The following is a 19,198-nucleotide window of genomic DNA, read 5'->3' on the forward strand; positions in this document are numbered from 1 at the left end:
ATAATTTGTCCAATTTTTTATGGTTGAGAAAATAACATTTTCTAACTTCTCACAGAATATTATATAGGATGAATACTGTTCAGTAGATTATATAAAGAAAACTTTTGCTGTTGCTTTTCTTTTATAATGATTTTTATTTATATGTATATGTATATGTATATGAAAGATGACAGGATCCAGAGAAGAATCCTGCCTATGCTTAGAGGGATTTAACTTCCAAAAAATTCAAAAGAAGCTGAAGGTCAAATGTTTAAAGCCAGAAATTTTCAGATTCAACTCTAAGATCCCAGTGGCAATTGAGGGTCTTTAGGTGGCTACTGAATATGGATTTTCATGGTAAAACTGACTTTTCCTCTTTGACAAGGAAAAATTTGTTTTTTACTTGTGAAGTGGTTCAGAATTAGAATATATTCATATTGAACTAGCTTTACTAAGGTATTCTCATGCTTCATTCTAGACCGTTATCCCACCTTAAGATAAATAGATTTTACCATAGGACCATATTTTTACCATAGGTCCATAGAGTCACATAGATTGAAGGGATAGGAGAGGTCAAAACTCTCAAAGGCCATTTTGGAAAGGCACAAGTTCTACCAATTTGCCCAATTTTTTATCGTTGAGAGAATAACTTTTCCTAACTTCTCTCAGAATATTTTATAGGATGAATATGGTTCATTAGTGTTTTTAGAGGAAAACTTTTGCTATTGATTTTTTTATAATGATTTTTTTAAAAAAATATAGACTTTGTTTATAGTTGAATCACAATCTATTCTTCAAAAATCACTCTGGCTGAATTTGGAGAGACTGACCATCTCTAAAAGTTTGTCCTCCAGATAATGAATATCTTGAGCCACAGAAACTCATGATGCTGGCTTCTAAGGAAGTGACCTCCAAAGTGGGATGTAAGTATCCCATAAAGGGTTTACAAAGCTAACCACTGGAGTGTGGAATTTACCTATCAGAAGACATTCCCATCAAGATAGCCAGTTGCCAAACATATTTCAAAGACAACCCTATTTATTCCTTCCACCTATCATCTCCCAATACTCCACTACTTTGTTCATCTCCTGACCACTGGACCCAATGGCTGTTCAAGGTCTTTGCCAACCTCGTTTCCTCTATACCTGGAATAGAGATAGTTATAAGAATGACTTGGACACCTAGAAGTTGATCTGGCATCATCGTGGTTATTGTCTTTCAGCTGACTTAGTGGATTCTTCATTCTGGACCTCTCAATGAGTGAAGAACCTGGCCTGCCCAGGTTTCTTTTCATTATAAGACAATGATTTTTCAACATTGAAATTTTTCTACTTGACTTACTATATGGCTCAATGTAACTGTATAATTTATTATTAATAATTATTATTTATTAGTCTACTTTGTCCCTCAGAACATACATGGAGAATTTTAATTAAAGATTTTATTTATTTTGAATTTTACAATTTTTCCTCCAATCTTACTTCCCTCCCCCCCACAGAAAGCAATTTGTCAGTCTTTACATTGTTTCCATGTTGTACATTGATCCAAATTGAGTGTGATGAGAGAGAAATCATATCCATAAAAAAGAAACAGAAAGTATAAGAGATAACAAGATCAGACAATAAGATATCAGGTTTTTTTTCCTAAATTAAACGGAATAGTCCTTGAACTTTGTTCAAACTCCACGGTTCTTTATCTGGATACAGATGGTATTCTCCATTGCAGATAGTCCAAAATTGTCCCTAGATTGCTGCAATGATGAAAAAAAGCGTGTCCATCAAGGTTAATCATCACCCATACATGGGGAATTTTAAAAATTAAAATGATCAAGCTTAGTAATTCATTCTAGCTTGTAATCCTTGTGTAAAATGCAGGAGGTCAAACTACTAAGTCTAGTTTTAAATATCTGCTTTCTTATTTCTTATTTTTATAAAGAAGAAATTAAGTTTTCCTAATATATATAATATATATATATTATATATATATATAAAATAAATGAGTATGATAGTCTATGTATAAGAGGCAACATGGCATAGTAGAAAGAAAGTAGGCCTCAGGGTCAGAAAGACCTGGGTTGAAATATATGGGCTGTATGACTCTGAGTAAGTCACTTAGCCTCTTATTGCCCCAGAAAACTCTCTAAGCTCAGAGGTATCACACATGCTGCCCATGGGCTGGCTTGTGATCTGCACTCCTAATACAACCTGAATAATGAAAATAAAAAATATCTAACAAAATAAAGATAAATATATCAAAACACAAATAACATTACATTTTAAAACTAAGTCAATTAGAGCTCTCAAGGATTCTTATGTAGGTATTTGTAGCCTTTGTTTCTATGAGCTTGATAACCAGTGCATCTGAGGTTATAAATTGCAGAGCTGGTGCTTATTTGTATTTGTAGAGCTCTCTTTGTCAATGAAATCACAGGTGTGTGGGGAGCTCTAAGAGGAGGAAAGGTAGGAGGGAGAGAACACAAACCTAAAAACGAAATAAAATTGAATTTAAGAAAAATAAATCACAGTTCTGGTTCAAAGAGAGGCACACAGGTGGAATTTATAAGGTATAAATAAATATATTAGGAGTATGTGCTCAGAAGATTTTTTTAAATATATTTTGTATTTTCCTCCAATTATGTGTTAAAACAATTTTTTTTTAACATTTGGATTTATTTGGGTTTTTTGCAAGGCAGTGGGGTTAAGTGGCTTGCCCAAGGCCACACAGCTAGGTAATTATTAAGTGTGTCTGAGGTCAGATTTGAACTCAGGTACTCCTGACTCTAGGACTGGTGCTCTATCCACTGTGGCACCTAGCCACCCCTATTTGGTTGTTTTGAGTTCCAGATTCTATTCCTTGCTCTCTCCCTCACCTCCCCACTTCCTGAGATAGTAAGCAATCAGATGTAAGCTACACACATGCAATCATGTAAAACATTTCCACATTAGTCATTTTGTAGAAGAAGAAGACTCAAATAAAAAAGAAAAAAAGAAGAAAGTGAAAAACAGCATGCTTCAGTCTGTAAACAAATATTTCTTTCTCTTTTTTTTTAGGATATTCTTCAATCACTGTAATGCTGAAAATAACTGTTATTCACAGTTGTCCATTGAACAAAATTGTTGCTACTGTATAGAAAGTTTTCCTGGTTCTTTTCACTTCACTTTGCATTAATTCATATAAGTTTTTTCAGGTTTTCTTGAAATCATCCTGCTTGTCATTTCTTACATCACAATAACATTCCATTACAATCATAAACTACAACTTGTTTAGCTATTTCTTAATTGGTGGGGAATTTCCTTCAATTTTCAGTTCTTAGTCACCTTAAAAAGAGTTGGTATAAATATTTTTGTTCAAATAGGTTCTTTCCCCTTTTATTGGGAGAGGGAAGGTATAGAACTAGTAGAGGTATTCTTGGAATAAAGGGGTATGCACTGTATTATGGCCCTTTGGGCATAGTTTCAAATTGCTCTCCAAAGAATGATTGTATCAGTTCACAACTCCACCAATAATACATTAGATTTTGTTTGTTTGTTTGTTTGTTTTACTTATAGAACTTTGAGATTTAAAAGCTTCAATAGCACTGTTCTAAGGTATGCAGAGCCTTTGCACAGTTGGATTTGCCCCCATGCCTGGAATTCTTGCCCTCTTTGCCAGCATCTTGGAATCTCAAACATGAAGTGATGCTTCCACATGTGCCACCTCCTACACAAAGTCTTTTCCAAATCCCTTAGTTCTTTATGCTTTCCAATCCCTTAAAAATATTTTGTTTTTACCAATGTTTTCTCATTTACTTAATTCTTTCCATTTACTTAATACTTTATGTTTCCTAATTTCCTTGATATATGTATTTTTCTGTGTTTAGTTAGCTTATGACTATATTTGTAAGTATCCTTGCAACAGAATTCAAGTTTATATTCAGGGATCCTTTTCATTTTTGTTTTTGTGTTACCAGCATCTAGCACAGTGACTAGTATGTGATGGCCCCTTTAATTGAAATTAATTGAATTGAATCCCATTGAAGTGGTTGAAAACTGCTGGTAGAGGAATGAAATCTGGGTCCTTGTAATTTGGAAGTAAAATTTAACAATGCCTTGAAAGCAATATTTCTTCATGATTAAAGGTTTAAAAGGCATCCTCTGTCTAGATGAAGCTTTGCTACTACTTCTATTTACTAAGAAAATAGAAAGGAAATTATAGTGTTAGGTGTTACTGCTAAAATACCATTTCAGGATTAAAAGGAAAAGGAATCAAAGGATGGGGGAACTGTTTATGTAATTATTTATGGCAGTTTATCTTAGATCAATTTTTTTAAGTTCTCCAAAGAGAGAGAGGAAGTGGTTATTTCCTGTACACATAACTTGCTTGGTCATGACCAACAATTTGGGAATTACAGTGAGCAGTACTTGTTTTATATATATACACATGTATGTTTGTGTGTGTGTTTATGTGTTTCTATATGTATGTGTACACAAACACACATTCTGTTTTGTTTCTCCACCAAAAGGAATTCAGCCCGCTGCTCCCAAATAAAATCTTCTTGCCCAGCCTTCATCTTTCACAAGTCTGGCATTCCATAGTCACTGGACAGCACCCAAGAGGAGGGAACATTGGATATGTTCAAATTCCCCTTCAAATACCTTTGTAGGAATCCTAGGATTCATGCGAAGAGAAGGGAGCAGAATTTCTCCCTATGAACCAAACATTCATTTTTAGGTTGAAGGTGTCATGATAAATGACTGTGTTGATGTGTGGCATGAGGTCCTTACTGTCTGTTCTAAGGTGACAGGAGACTATTGAGACTCCAATAAGAGAATCTCAGTAAAAGTTTGACAAGTGTCTTTGGACAGGAAACAGCAAGAAGAAAATAGAGAAGCATCTTAAAAGCAGAACACTGGATTATTTTTCTGCAGTAATCTCACACTGGGGTACCTATTTTTTCCAAAGAGTTTATATATTTTTCAATCATATTATTTCTGTTGGTATTATTATTGGCATGCTTAGTTATGCTAATACTAAACTAGCCCTACATTCCAGGTATATTCAGTGTATAATCCTTGTTATATATTGCTGTGATCTCCTTTCTAGTATTTTATTTAAAAATTTTCATCAATATTCAAGAGGGAAATTAGTCCATAGTTTTCTTGCTCTATTTTCACTCTTCCTGGTTTAGGTATTAGCACCATATTTGTTCTGTAAAAGGAATTAGGTAGGACTCCTTATTTGCCTACTTTTCCAAATAGTTTATATAGTTGGGGTCAGGAAATGAAAACCAAAGAAAGATGACATATGTTAAGGCCAGCTCTGTTGCTAGACACTGTGCTAAGAACTGAGGAAACAAAGAAAGGTAAGAGATATCTTACATCTCAAGGAGCTCACAATCTAATGAGGAAGAAAAAAATGCAAACAATTATGTACAAGCAAGATATTGGCAAGATAAATTAAAGATAACTAAGAAAGGGGAAGCACTACCATTAAAGGGATCAGGAAATTCTTAGAGGTAAGACTTCAGCTGGCACTTTAAGGAACTAGGAAGGGACATAAGGAAGCAAACAATTTGATTCATGGGGGATAGGCATTTAAAATGACAGCAATCAGGAAATAGTGTGAAGAACAGCCAGGAAGCCACTGTCATTGGGCTACAGAGTACACAGAGGTGAACAAGGTGTAAGAAGACAAAGGCAAGAGGGGATCCAGTAATGAAGAGCTTTGAACTCCAGAGAATTTTTATATTTGATGTCAGAAATGATGGGTATCACTAAGTTTTTTAAATGGAGCTCTGAGGGGATCATGACTAGACCTGCTCTTCAGGAAGATTTATGTGATGACTGAGTATAGGATAGGCTTGGAGTGGGGAGAGACTTAGGTCAGGGAGATCAGCTAGAAAGACTATTTGCAATAGGCCAGGCATGAGGTGATGAGAGCTTATACCAGGATGGAAGGAGACCTATATGAGAGACATTAGAAAGGCAGTATCAACAGAACATAACAAAAGATGAGTTATATGGGGTGAGAAAGAATGAGGAGTTGAGGATGGCAGCTAGGTACAAGCCTAGGTAACTAGCAGGATTGGTGATGCTTCCAAAATATGAAGAACTTTGGGAAGAAGGGAAAGGGGATGGGGAAGAAAGTTTTGAACTTTGTCAATTTTTGATGTCCAATAGAGATGTAAGTCTGGAAATTAAAAGAGAGGTTAGGACTGGATAAGTAAATCTGAAGATCATTAACATAGATTAGATCATTGAATCCACTAGAGTTAATGGGATCACCAAGCAAAATAATATAGAGGGAGAAGACAAAGGGAACCAAGTCAGAGCCCTGAGGGAATACCCACTATTAGTGGACATGACTTAGATGAATGTCTAGCAAAGGGAATGGTCAGACAAGTAGGAGGAGAATTAGTAGGAAAATTAGGATAGTATTAAAGCTAGAACTTGGAGGACCATAGATTAAGACAGATAAGGGACCAGGATCAGATTTTAGGGACTGATGAAACTAGGGTCACTAAATAGGAAAGGGATCCAGTCAGGGAGCCAAGGAGTATCAGGAAGGTCTGGTCAGTCATACCAGATTGAATGAGTACAGGATGAAGTCCAGGTAAGCACTGGCTTTAGTATTCAAGGTTTTGAACTAAGCTGTAAGGAGTCATATGGAAAATGGCTGCACTAACAGTCTAGGAGGGGGCAGCGAGGTGGCACAGTGGATGGAGCACCGGCCCTGGAGTCTGGAGAACCTGAGTTCAAATCTGACCTTGGACACTTAATGATTACCTAGCTGTGTGACCTTGGGCAAGTCACTTAACCCCATTGCTTTGCTCCCCCCCAAGAAAAAAACAGGCTAGGAGTTTGTACTGGATTGAAAGGTACATTATGAGAAATAGTTCCCAAATATGCATTTTTATGTTAAGCATCCAGGAATAGAGAACAGGTAGGCAAAAATTGGGCAGATGTTAAAGATTGATGTCCAGCATGAGGAATCCCACCTCATCATCCCCTTGATTATACAGATGAAGAAACTGAGGTTCAAGAGGTTAGGTGACTTGCCCAAAATCACACAGCTAGGTAAATGTCCAAAATTATATTTGAATTCAGATCTTTCTGATTCTAAATTCACTGCTGTAGCTACTGTGCCACCAGCTGTTTGAGCAGCATTCACAAAGTAGGACAGATGGGTGGGTGGGAGATTTAAATGGTCTTATGTGTTCTCTGCCTAGGATTTGAGTTGGATGGGGCAGAATTGAGCTCCTTCTATAGGATCAAGCAGGTACAACTGGACAGAAGAGAAGGTCAGGCTGGGAATTAGACTGGACTTAGCAGTAGGAGGCAAGCACATATTTATGTTGTATTAAAATTTCCATAAAAGTAAATAGAAAGGAAAACAAAGCCTGGCGTTCAAATGCTTATAAGATCCATATCTTTGTCTGGCTTGAGTGGCTTTGCCAAGCTTCTAAGGAAAAAAAAGTATTATGAAAGACCTTAATTGGTCACAAACAGTGCCAACAGTAACATAAGATGCCTTGGCAGCTAATGTACACTTCCCTCATAATAAATAATGCCCTTCTTATCTGCTTTAAAAATTAAAGAGCAAAAAGTAAAACTACATCTCTCATTGAAAATGAACAAATCTTAAGAAAGATTCTCATTTCCTTCCAATTTTTTTCTCTGCATTTTATCTGGTAAATGGGAGAGAGTTGGGTGATTGTGTTTGGCTCCCAAATAGGAAACAAACTTGACTTAGAAGATTAAGCAGACTTCCCTTAAAAGGGAAGTATTTAGCATTTTATATTTTATCCCATTGTATAGAAAAGAATATTTGAAGTATGAGAAGTTACTACAAAAATTATAAGAGATGCCCATGAAAGCTCATGTAGTCATTTTCATAGCAGGAATGGAAGGAGTTTTACAGTCCAGACACTGCAAGGGAGTTTTGCCTGATATGCTCTCTCTTTAGTGGACAGAAGGAAAAATACTATCTGTGAGACCTTGGGTAAGTCATTTTTCAATGTAGAGTTCAATTTTTTCCTAAAATGAAAGGGTTGAACTTGACAGCCTTTAATGTCCTTTTCTGTTCTATAATCCTATACCATCATCTCTGGTATAATGCTTTATAATGATCCGTCTATAGGGAACTTTAAAGTTCTTTGGTAGATGTTCTCAAAAAAGATCCAGATTCAGCATGAAAGGCCTTTGACAGTTTGAGCTTATCCCTTTTGTTTCACTAGTACAGCCCTAGACTCTCTCCTTTATAGAAATAAGAGACAGAAAAAAAACTTCATGAGGTCATCTTGTCAGAGCCCTGCAGGGTCAACATAAGCCTATTCTCTGCAAGCCTGAGTGGAGAGAGAGCTTCATTCAAGCATGTTTGAAAGGATTTGAGTAATGTGGCTTCCACCACTTCCTTTGGCAAGCTTCAGCATTCCCACACTGAGACAGTCATTTAGTCCTTTGGAGATGGTTGGTTCGTCAGTCATGGAGGCCATTGTTTCCCAAGGAACAAATCCACACAGAATGGGTTGTGTGGTAAAAGCTATATCATGGGCACCCAAGAGATCCCAGAATCAGAAATGTTTTCATGTAATCCAGTTTGGGATTTTTTTTTCTGTGCAGTTTCGTTCACTTCATTAATATGTTTTACTTTATCTTAGACCCACTGCTATTTATTTTTTAATTCAGTTGAATTTTTTTTATTACTAAGCATTTGGATGGGGCAGCTAAATGATACAGCCAATAGAGCATCAGTCCTGGAGTCAGAAAGTCCTGAGTTCAAATTTCACTTTAGACACTTAATCCTTACTAGTTGTGTGGCCTTAGGAAAGTTATTTAACCCCATTGCCTCACCAAAACAACAACAAAAAAACATCTTTATGAGTCTTCCAATCCCCCCCATCAACAACAACAAAAAATAGAAGCACAAATCTTTGTAACAAATATACATAGTCAATATCAATGAGCAAGAAGCCTTGAGTTTGGCATCAATTAAGTCAATAATGCTGATAGAATGCATTATTTACAATTATCCTTCTTTGATCCTGCCAACAACCCTGGGAGATGGGTGTTATGAATATCTCATATTTTATAAGTGATATGCTCAGAGTCACACAGCTAGTATGTGTCTGAGACTGGATTTGAACTCAGGTCTTCACGACTCTGGGCCCAATGTGCCATCTACTGTGCCACCTAGTTGCCAGGACAAAGTAGTTACTAATATAAATGTTAGCTTATGGTAATAATAATAATAATAATAATAATAATAATAATAATAATAACAACAATCCTTATTTCTACCTTATTTTCTTTCAAATTTGCTTATTTTTTTAAGGCCCAACTCAGGTGCTACCTCATCCAAGAAATTTTCCCTGAGACCTCTGAATTGATGCAGAGCAAAGTAGGAGAATCATTTATATAAGGAGAACAGTATTAAAGGAGGGCACAATTTTGTATTTGAGAATTCTCATCAGTGCAATGCTAAATTACAAGTCCAAAAGAATGAAGATGAAATACGTCATTCACCACCTAGTAGAGGAGTGAAGAACTTAAAATGCAAAAAGAGATATTTATTTTCAAATACAGTCAACATGGGAATTTGCTTGGTTAGACAATATTTCTATGCATTGAGGACTTTTTTGGAGGGGCTCAGTGGTAGGATGGAAGTGGAGAGGTAGTGGGAGGATATATATAACTTTAAAAAAAGAAAGAAATATGTATGTATATATATATATTTCTATAATATACTATACTATTTCAATATAATTTATTGCCAAACAATAAATAAGTTGCTCTGAATTAAAACCCAGGCACTGAACTCACTGCCAAGTAGGATATCTTCTTGCATATAAGATACAACTTAAATTTTTAAAAATCAGTCAAATCAAGAGGATATCTTTTCTGATCTCAACAACTGCTTTTCCTTTGAACCTCTTCAAATTAACTTGCAATTACTTTTCTTCATGGGTGTTATATCCCATCATCCACCCACCTACTCTATAGAATGTTAGCTCTTTGAAGGAAAAGATTACTTTGCTTTTTTTTTAAGTCTACCATTCATACAGTAGACACTTAAGAAATATTTGCTGACTTGAATTAAACTGGATCTAGTCACATCATTCTGATCAAAAAAATATTCACTGACTCCTTACTACCTATTTAAGTAAACTCCAATACCTCTGGCTAGCATTCAAGGTCTTCCACAAATTTAGTAATGACCTTTCAAACTTTAGCCAAATTGTACAGTCTTCTGCCCCAAAACACAATGTACACATTGCTATCTCCATATATTGACTTAGGCTGCTCCTTATCCCTGAATATACTCCCTTTTTTTCTGTCTATATTGAATTTCTGCCCATACTTTAAAGTCTAGAATAAAAAAAAAACTATACTACAGAGTCTTCTTTTATTCCTGTAAATCTGGAAGGATCTTTCCTTCCTTCACATAGCATTTTATTGTACCTTTTTCTATGTACCAATCATATACTATTTTGTATTCTAGTTATCTAGTTTTCATTACCCTCTACTTGTCTCTAAGTTTTAAGAAATCCCAGGTCCTGCCTTATCTATATTTTTATCATATTGGGGGTGCAGGTGGGAGACTGCACATGACCATAAGCTTAACAATTTTTAGCCAAAATCATAAGATTTAGAATTAAAAGGAACCTTAAAGTTCCTCTAACCCAACCCCTTCATTTTATAGAATTGAATCAAAATGTGTGATCTTGAGAAAGTCTCTTAAACTCCCTAGACCTATTTTCTCATTTATAAAATAAAATCATAAATGATCTCTCAGATCTTATCAACTCCAAACCATAAGAAACTTGTGAACTGAGTAAAGAATGGCTAGACCAAAGACATAACACATTTCCATGCCCAAGAGTCAAAACTAGGTTGGGGAGATCAGGACTTCCCCTTCGCCCAGTGCCCCTGATATCCTGGATTATATACCTCCCCTCTCTTTCACTCTATTCATTTCTTCCAGTAATACTCCTGGGTTTCATGATTCTCTTCTAGTATTGCCATCACATACTGAGCCACTCCCCACTCCCCCATCCATACAGACACAAGGTTATCTCTGTTTTCTGTCTAGATTACCACACCTATGCCGTCCTGACCCTCTCCTAGGCTGGTAGCTGCCTTATCATTCTAAAGACATACATATTCTATCAGAGGAAGGGATCAAGAGGTCACAGTGCCTTCTACTCAGCATCCTGAGTAGAACAACCATTTGTTACCCATCCTAACCACACCTCGACCTAGCTGTTCCAGAATTTGGGGATTATAAATTTTATCATAGGAGTGGGACTGAACTCTCTGGGAGCGAGATTAGTTTTCCAAATTCAAGCACAAATGGCCCAGTCCCAGCCTGCTCTTTTCCAGTGTTGACCTTCTCATCAAATGTTTCAGGATGCCCTGATTTCTCTGATCTGTTTTCTCCCCACCAGGCTATATCCCAGGTCTTTATTTGCCCTCTGGGCTTTATGTCCAAACAACCAAGTTTTTCTCCTCATCCCCTACCCTTCCTTAGGCCCCAGAATTGTCATTTATTTCCCTGATATTCACTGACAGATGCTACCATCAAAGCTTACAGTCCCAAGTTTGCCAAAGGCGTTTACTCTAGGTCACCCTTAAATCTTAAATGTGATTGCTTTTTAAATGCCAATCTCAACCTGCACATTCCTAGTCTAAGTATCTCTAGCATCATAGAAAATCAAATCTTTCCTGGTCCTTAGATTCCTAAAGACCCTAAAATTAATGATATGTAACTCCTTACTCCCCAGGGTAAAGAAGTATTTTCTGTGGACTATACAAGTGATGACTTTAGTCTCTGCTCACCAGATGCTTTGGGGATGGGGAATGGTTAGGGAGTGACTCTTCCAGAGCTCAGCCCATCCTGGAGGTTGGATTGCTAAATTGTTCAAGAGGAGGGAAGATGCTTTAAAGAAGTAAGAATAGCACAGATCAGGATGTCTCTCATCAAGAAAGGTTCATCAATACATTTCATCATCACTTCAAAACTAAAGAGGAAAAGAGATCCAACTAATCTGAATCCAAAAAGTCCAAGTCTTACATTATTCATTTTAATAATATACATTCACAGGGTGGAGAACTTGGTGATTTATTTGTGAAAAAAAGAAGTTCCATCCCAGTGCTAGTAAAATGCACTCTATTATGTGTTATAAAGGACTTGGCTAAGGTGCCTAACTTTGGTAAAAATGCTTTTAAGACTTTTTTTTCCCAGTTTAGACTTAGACTTGCTATAAGCAATTCCAGAAGCTTTCTGTGCTGTATTGCCAAAGGAAAAAGAAAAGTAGGTAAGGCAAGCACTGACCTTTTTTTTGTGTGTGCTTAAGTCTCAACATCCAATTTATTAAAGTGTGAGCACAATTTACATTCCTTCAAAGGGAAGGGGCTGCATCAAAGAGGAATAGATATTCCTGTGTCCAGGGGTAACATTTTTGATGACTTTGAGCCTCTTCTCCTGGCAGGCTCAGAACATTGGAAGGGTGTGGACAACAAGAAGGGTCCTTCAAATAGTACTGAAATGAAATGGGAACCATATAACTATAATAGCCCAAGCTTTCTTAAAATGGAACTTTTATTTCTTTAGTCCAGGAACTGATATGTCACTAATTCATACCTTTTCCAACCCTGAAAAAACAAATATTAGCAATAAATATATCTGCAGACAATGACAAGGTACTAATAATTCCTTATCCTAAATCACAACCACTAATCTCAGGGAAAACAGCTACATTTAGTGCTGGGGAGTCAAGGAAGGAGGATGAGGGTCTTTCAATGAATGTACTGTTCAACTGGAGGGTACCCAAGAGTGGAGGGGAGAGAACCACAAGAAGAGATGGACATCTTCCTCACTGACCTCATATCCCAACTTCTCAAGAAACTTAACAGCACCTGAAAAATGGTAAAACTATTCATTTTTGCAGTCAAGGGCTTGATGTTCCCTAGATTTTTGAGGAAGAGAATTAGGATGGCTCAGGCAGAGATAGACTCAAGGTACTATAAAGGCATAGCTTATCTGTTACAAAACATCAGGCGGCCTGGAGGATGAAACTTTCTCCCTTCTGGGGAGGAAGCATTGCACTTTGTCCCCTCCCAAGAGTGAGGAATCCTGGCCATAGATGCCTTCAAACTTATTTATGACCTCAACTGAATATGTTTGCTTGGGATCTCTCCTCCTGAATGGAGATCCAATGACTTAGTTTTATGAGGCCCAGATTTCCACAGAGATAACTAATTAGCATTCTTTTATTTTTCTAAGAAGTTGCTTTGCAAATTCTGCACTAAAAAATCCCTGGCACCAGCCTGCAGAAGTCCCTGAAGCACGAATTTCCAACAAGGTTTTCTTTTTCTTTTTTTTTTTTTTAAAGGCTTCGCATTCACCCAGAAATTGCCTGGCCTTCCCTTTTCTCTCCTTCAATGGCTATGTTAATGAAACAGTTGGATGTTGCTGTGACCTACAAGCTGCCTATTGGAGAATTCCTCTGCAGGGGAGGCTAGCATCAGATCTCATGATATATCACATTTTAAAAAGAAAAGAAGCAAAGGTTATGGAGAACAGGGATATAGAGATTGGAAAACTCTCCAACACTCTTAGCTTTGTTTGGAGAGGTAAAAGATTTCAATCTTGTGAGATATTGGTGATAAATAGTTGTTCTGGGCAGTTTAGCAGAACAAGTGCTGATGAAATGGGGCCTTCTTGGAATGAACCATCAATTAGGGAGGAAAGAAGCTGCCTTGAGCAATGTGACCTCAATGGCAGAGAAACACATGGGTCATATTGGAAATTTACAGCAAACTATTTCTCTGTCTGGGATTCGCCTTTAAATAGAAATCTCATACAATACAGTCTCACAGGATTCTCTGCCAGGCACAAGGCCCTTCTAGAGAGAAAAAAAAATGCATGAAAAGTACTACATGAACTTGAGAGATTCTTACATAAAAGAACCCAGCTGCTTGAGTCTTATCTCTTAGTTTTCAAAGGCAAAACTAATTTTTGAAATATTCAGTGAGGATAAGCAGCCTACATTTCCAGGGTTCTTCAGTTAGTTTATGACTTTGTGGCTTCCTCTTGTCCTGTGTTTGGCATAATCAATAGGTGCTTGCAAAGAGCTTCACAGCTACTATCCTCAAACCTTAGCAGCAGATGCTGTTTGGACTTTTATGGGAATCATATCAATCCAAAAAAAGTTGGCTGACTTGAGTAAAAAGCGCTGGCTGTTTGGAAGTCCTGAGGAGTGGAGGCCCAACCATCTGGCAGAGTCTTTGCTAACTCTTTCATTTCACCCCTTTACCACTGACTTTACCAGCTTAGTGTTATAAGGGAGGTTATGCCAGAAGTGTAGTAAGGTAGGTCTGAAGGAGGTCTAAAATGTCTCTGAGCAAGTCTAAAGCAAGGGCTGAACTCACTGACCAATAATTGATTGTGGCTCTCATCAATACTGTTCATATGCATTAAGTAAGTCCAACTTGGAACAAAAATAAAGTGGTAAATTTATGCCTTGTGAGTCTGAGAAGAAGCTTCTGGCTTCTTAGGATGCTTAATGAAAACATTGTCTCTCACAGAACACTATGAGCTGAGTCAAAAAAATCTTGCAGGATTGAACAGTCAAACAAAATGCAACTAAAAAGAAAAGCAACCAAGGTCAACTAAGGCATTTTTAAAAGGTACTTTCAGTTCCAGCTATGCGACCAATTGAAAAATGCTTCTGACCATGGTTAGTAGACTGGAACCAGTGATGAATTGTCCTAAGTATGCACTACAATCTCTCTAAGGCACTTCCATTATCCATCATCCCAATTCTCCCAGAAGCAGGCTCCCCTATCTTTCCAAATCATAGAAGCCTGTTAATTCATTCTGAATATATACCAATCCCTTTTCCAACCCTGGAAACTATTTTAGGTTCCTAGGGACAAAAGAAAAAATTCTAGAACCAGAGGTTTAAGAGTTGTCTGCAGAAGGGTTCCTTTCAATAAGTTCCCTCCAACAAGTTTCACTTCTTCAGGGGCAGCAAGGTCTGACACAGTTTTAATCATTCAGTTATTATACCAGACAAGGCTTTTTTTTTTTTTAGGTTTTTGCAAGGCAATGGGGTTAAGTGGCTTGCACAAGTCCACACAGCTAGGTAATTATTAAGTGTCTGAGGACGGATTTGAACTCAGGTACTCCTCATTGCAGGGCTGGTGCTCTATCCACTGTGCCACCTAGCAGCCCCCAGACAAGGTTCTGATTCAGATGAAAACTGTTACTTCTTCAATTATCACTCCCCCAATAATTATTTTATTCTCTCAAAGTATTTGGTCCAAAGTTATTCAATTCCAACACTGGGGTAGTCAGATGAAAAGATATTTAATTGCTTCTAACCTTTAAGCAGATTAAAAGTTTAAGGCATTAGTCCCCTGGGTAGTTGTTCTATACTAGCTATATATTCAATTACAGCTTTCAAAGAGCAAAGTCTCTAATGCTGTGTTTATTCAGGATTGAATCTTATTTTGAGCTTATGTCTAACTTAATTGTACCAAGTAAGAAAATCATATTGCAGCAAAGATACTAAATTAATAAATAACTATTTTTTGGGGGGGAAGAATAGAGTGAAATTTGAACCTATATCCGCATTGTGTAGGAGTCCAAGTGTGGAAACTCCCTTTACTGTTGTAGATTAGCAACTCAATTTAAACTGTTTGTTAATTGTCTGGGGACAATGAATTTTTAAATGACTATCCTCAGGTCTGACCACTAGCTTGGATAGCACAGGCTTTTAATACAAGTCTTCTTGTACCCTAGCTTGCTTTTCACAATGCCATCCAGAAATAACTTCAAAAATACTCCTAATAAACTATTTTTGTTTTGACTAAAAAGCATTTATTCTTTTTTATACTTGAAGTCATGAAGCTATTTATGTCTATGTCATTATATTTAAAAATAAAATTTTCTGATAGGAGATAAACCATTGCATATAAGAAAAGTTGTAGAATAATAGTTACTTAGTGATTTCCTTAAAGCAATGTTTTAGGTTAGGTTATAATGAGTACTTTTGTTTATTTGCATTGCATTAGTAGATGATATCAGAAGTCCAGTTTTAACTCTGAAATTCTGAATTTTCTGTTTGGGAGAGTTCTCTAAAGATTATTAGATGGGCGCAGTGGATAGAGCACCAGCCCTGGAGTCAGGAGTACCTGAGTTCAAATCCAGCCTCAGACACTTAATAATTACCTAGCTGTGTGACCTTGAGCAAGCCACTTAACCCCATTGCCTTGCAAAAACTAAAAAAAAAAATTATTAGACAGACAGGTATAGATAAACTTTACATTGTAGTTCAGTCATTTCAGTTATATCTGACTCTTTTGGGGTTTTCTTGACTAAGTTACTGGAGTGATTTGTCATTTCCTTCTCTAGCTCATTTTATTGAAAAAAGAAATTGAGAAAAACAGGGTTAAGTGACTTACCACATAGCTGTAAGTGTCTGCAACCAGATTTGAATTCAGAAAAATGAGTCTTCTTGATTCAATGCCCAGCACTTTATCCACTGTGCCACCTAGCTTTCCTAAGCATTACATTTACCCCCCCCTCACTTTTTCCCCAAAACCAACTCTATAAGTTTGGGGTATAGTTACTATTTCAATAAATATAATCCTGAATGCCTAGGCAACTTACTGATTAAATCAATCAAACAGAAATATTAAACAGTGGTGTTAACAAATCCTTACTATGAGAAATATAAAGTTTTAGTCATTGGAAGAGAAGTGGATATTATCACATAGGAAATATTTTGTGATTGGTTGAAATGAAATAACATCTCTTGGGATTTAAAAAAATTTAAAAAAAGATAGCAGGTCAGTTCAGAAACAGCCATAGTCAATCTAGTGGTGAAGTATTTCATTTATGAAGATTCCAATTCAAGAGTTGGAGCAGAACTGCTGAGAGGGGAATAACTTTGGAGAAGGAAAATGTTGCTCTTTCTCTCCTCTCTAAGACCCCTCCCCTCCATCCCTATCTAAGGAACTGGTTGGATAGCAGTGCTTCCATCTGAGACCAGAGATCATGGACCAGCAGGAGACAATACATCTTAGTGACAGTTGCCAAAGCAAAGGTAGTTTCAAAAGTGTCCCCTCCTTTGGAAGAGAAAAGTGCCAACTGTGGATTCTACAAAGGCACTGACTCTTGGAGTTCAGCAGAGAGATAAATCTAAAAGAAACTTCATGAGGATTCTACAAAGGGAGAAAAGGTCTTCTAGTAATCAGACATTGTGCATTAGCTATTTGTCAGAAGTATTCCTACTTTTTTACTTTTAAGTTTTTGTACTTTCCCCATGAATCACATACATTTGTGGAATTTGGGAGAGGGGATATTTTTATAACTACTATTCTTACTATATCATCTTAGTAAATACCTTTGCCAGAAGGCTAATTAATTCTAAATAACTATTAATGGAGGTTTGTGAATAATAATATTAGAAACTCAGTCTCTCAGAGTTATTGCTAAATTCCAGAGTAATATTAGGAGATTTAATTCCCCAGAAAAATGGGAGTTGGAAAAGTGTTCTTAAAGATGGTGAAAAACATAAATGCAATGCAGTATGATATCTGTCTCAAAGTTAGTCTAACTTGAAGATAATCCGAACAGCCAAGATTTTACTATGAAAATGTGGTTTGGTTTGGTTTTTTAATAGAAATATTTCCCAAGGACAAAGTATCTTAAGGTAAAGTATTCTTAAAAGAATACTTTCCTTGAAGAGAATATTATAGCCATTTTATTTCCCCCCAGCCTTTTCTGAGTATTGTGTTCATTAACATATAATTATAAACATTTACATGTATCTCCTAGAACCATTTCTCCTTGACAGAGTAAGGTGCAATAGATATCATACCTTCCTTGGTCTACCCAGTCTGTCCCTACTTCAACCTCATTCTCTTTACTGGGCAATAGTTCTAAAGACTGGGCTAACTTCTTCATAAAGATAACCTTTTAATGAATAATCTTTTCTTGATTATAGCATAGCAACAGTATCACAAGGTATTAACTCTTTAGTTACTAAAGATTACTAAAGATGAACTCTTTAGTTACTAATGTTGATCCCCATTTTTAATTTGAATGGGACACTTGAGTGCATAATAAAAATAATGATAACATAATAGTATAATAAAGCATAATAGTAATATAACTAAAGAACTATTTTTGTTCTTTCAAGTTTATTTTAAAAAAGCACTGACTTGGAGTCAGATAAGTTTGGCTTCTTTCCTACTATCTGTGTGATTCTGGGCAAGTCTCAATTTTGTTAAGTCTCAATTAACTGAACCTAAGGAATCTCAGGAGGAGTTGCCATTTGAGGGGCAGCACAAAATAAATCACAAGTTCTTAGCAAGTCCCCTAAGAAAGATTTTGTTTATTTGATTTTGAACTCTATGCTTCCTGCAAAGACATAGGAATTTAGCAAATTTAATTTATGCACAATAGTCTGACAGGATACAAGCTTATGGATCAAAAAACTTGAGATGTACCTTCAACTCTCAGTACAATGAATGTCATATATTTCAAATTCTCAGAGACAAAAATCACTCACCTCTTGTTTCACAACCTAAACTATATGAGAATGGAAGGAGGGGAGAATCACAAAAAATTATTTAGAAGGTATGATCAATATAAGTAAAATTATTGGTAAAAAAGAACTCTGTTAATAAGGGGTAATGATATGAGAGGAGCAGACAATGGTACTAAAATTATTTTATTTTATTTTTTTTAGGTTTTTGCAAGGCAAATGGGGTTAAGTGGCTTGCCCAAGGCAGCACAGCTAGGTAATTATTAAATGTCTGAGACCGGATTTGAACCCAAGTACTCCTGACTCCAAGGACCGTGCTTTATCCACTACACCACCTAGCTGCCCCTCTAAAATTATTTCTTATTGGAAAAATCTTAATGAAATAAAATACTTTGTTCATTCACATCCACAAATTTTTATCCTTCCAAGCTCAAATCTATAGACCCTGCTGTTTTGTAGACAAGGAGCAAGAAGTGACTTGCAACACTGGACTGACAAGGAAAGAATGAGTCTGAAAAGTGTCACTTGGCTAGATCTTTCTCCACTCCTTAAGTTGGGGGAATAAACTATCCTGGTACTCCTGGGAAGGACCTGACAATCTCTTGTTTCAAGATTTTTTTATACATATGAGAGAAAGCAAGTCTAAGATTCTAGCTTTAATGGCATTTGATCAAGGGAAGC

This window comes from Macrotis lagotis, chromosome 1, assembly GCF_037893015.1.
Source record: "Macrotis lagotis isolate mMagLag1 chromosome 1, bilby.v1.9.chrom.fasta, whole genome shotgun sequence".
NCBI lineage: Eukaryota > Metazoa > Chordata > Mammalia > Peramelemorphia > Peramelidae > Macrotis > Macrotis lagotis.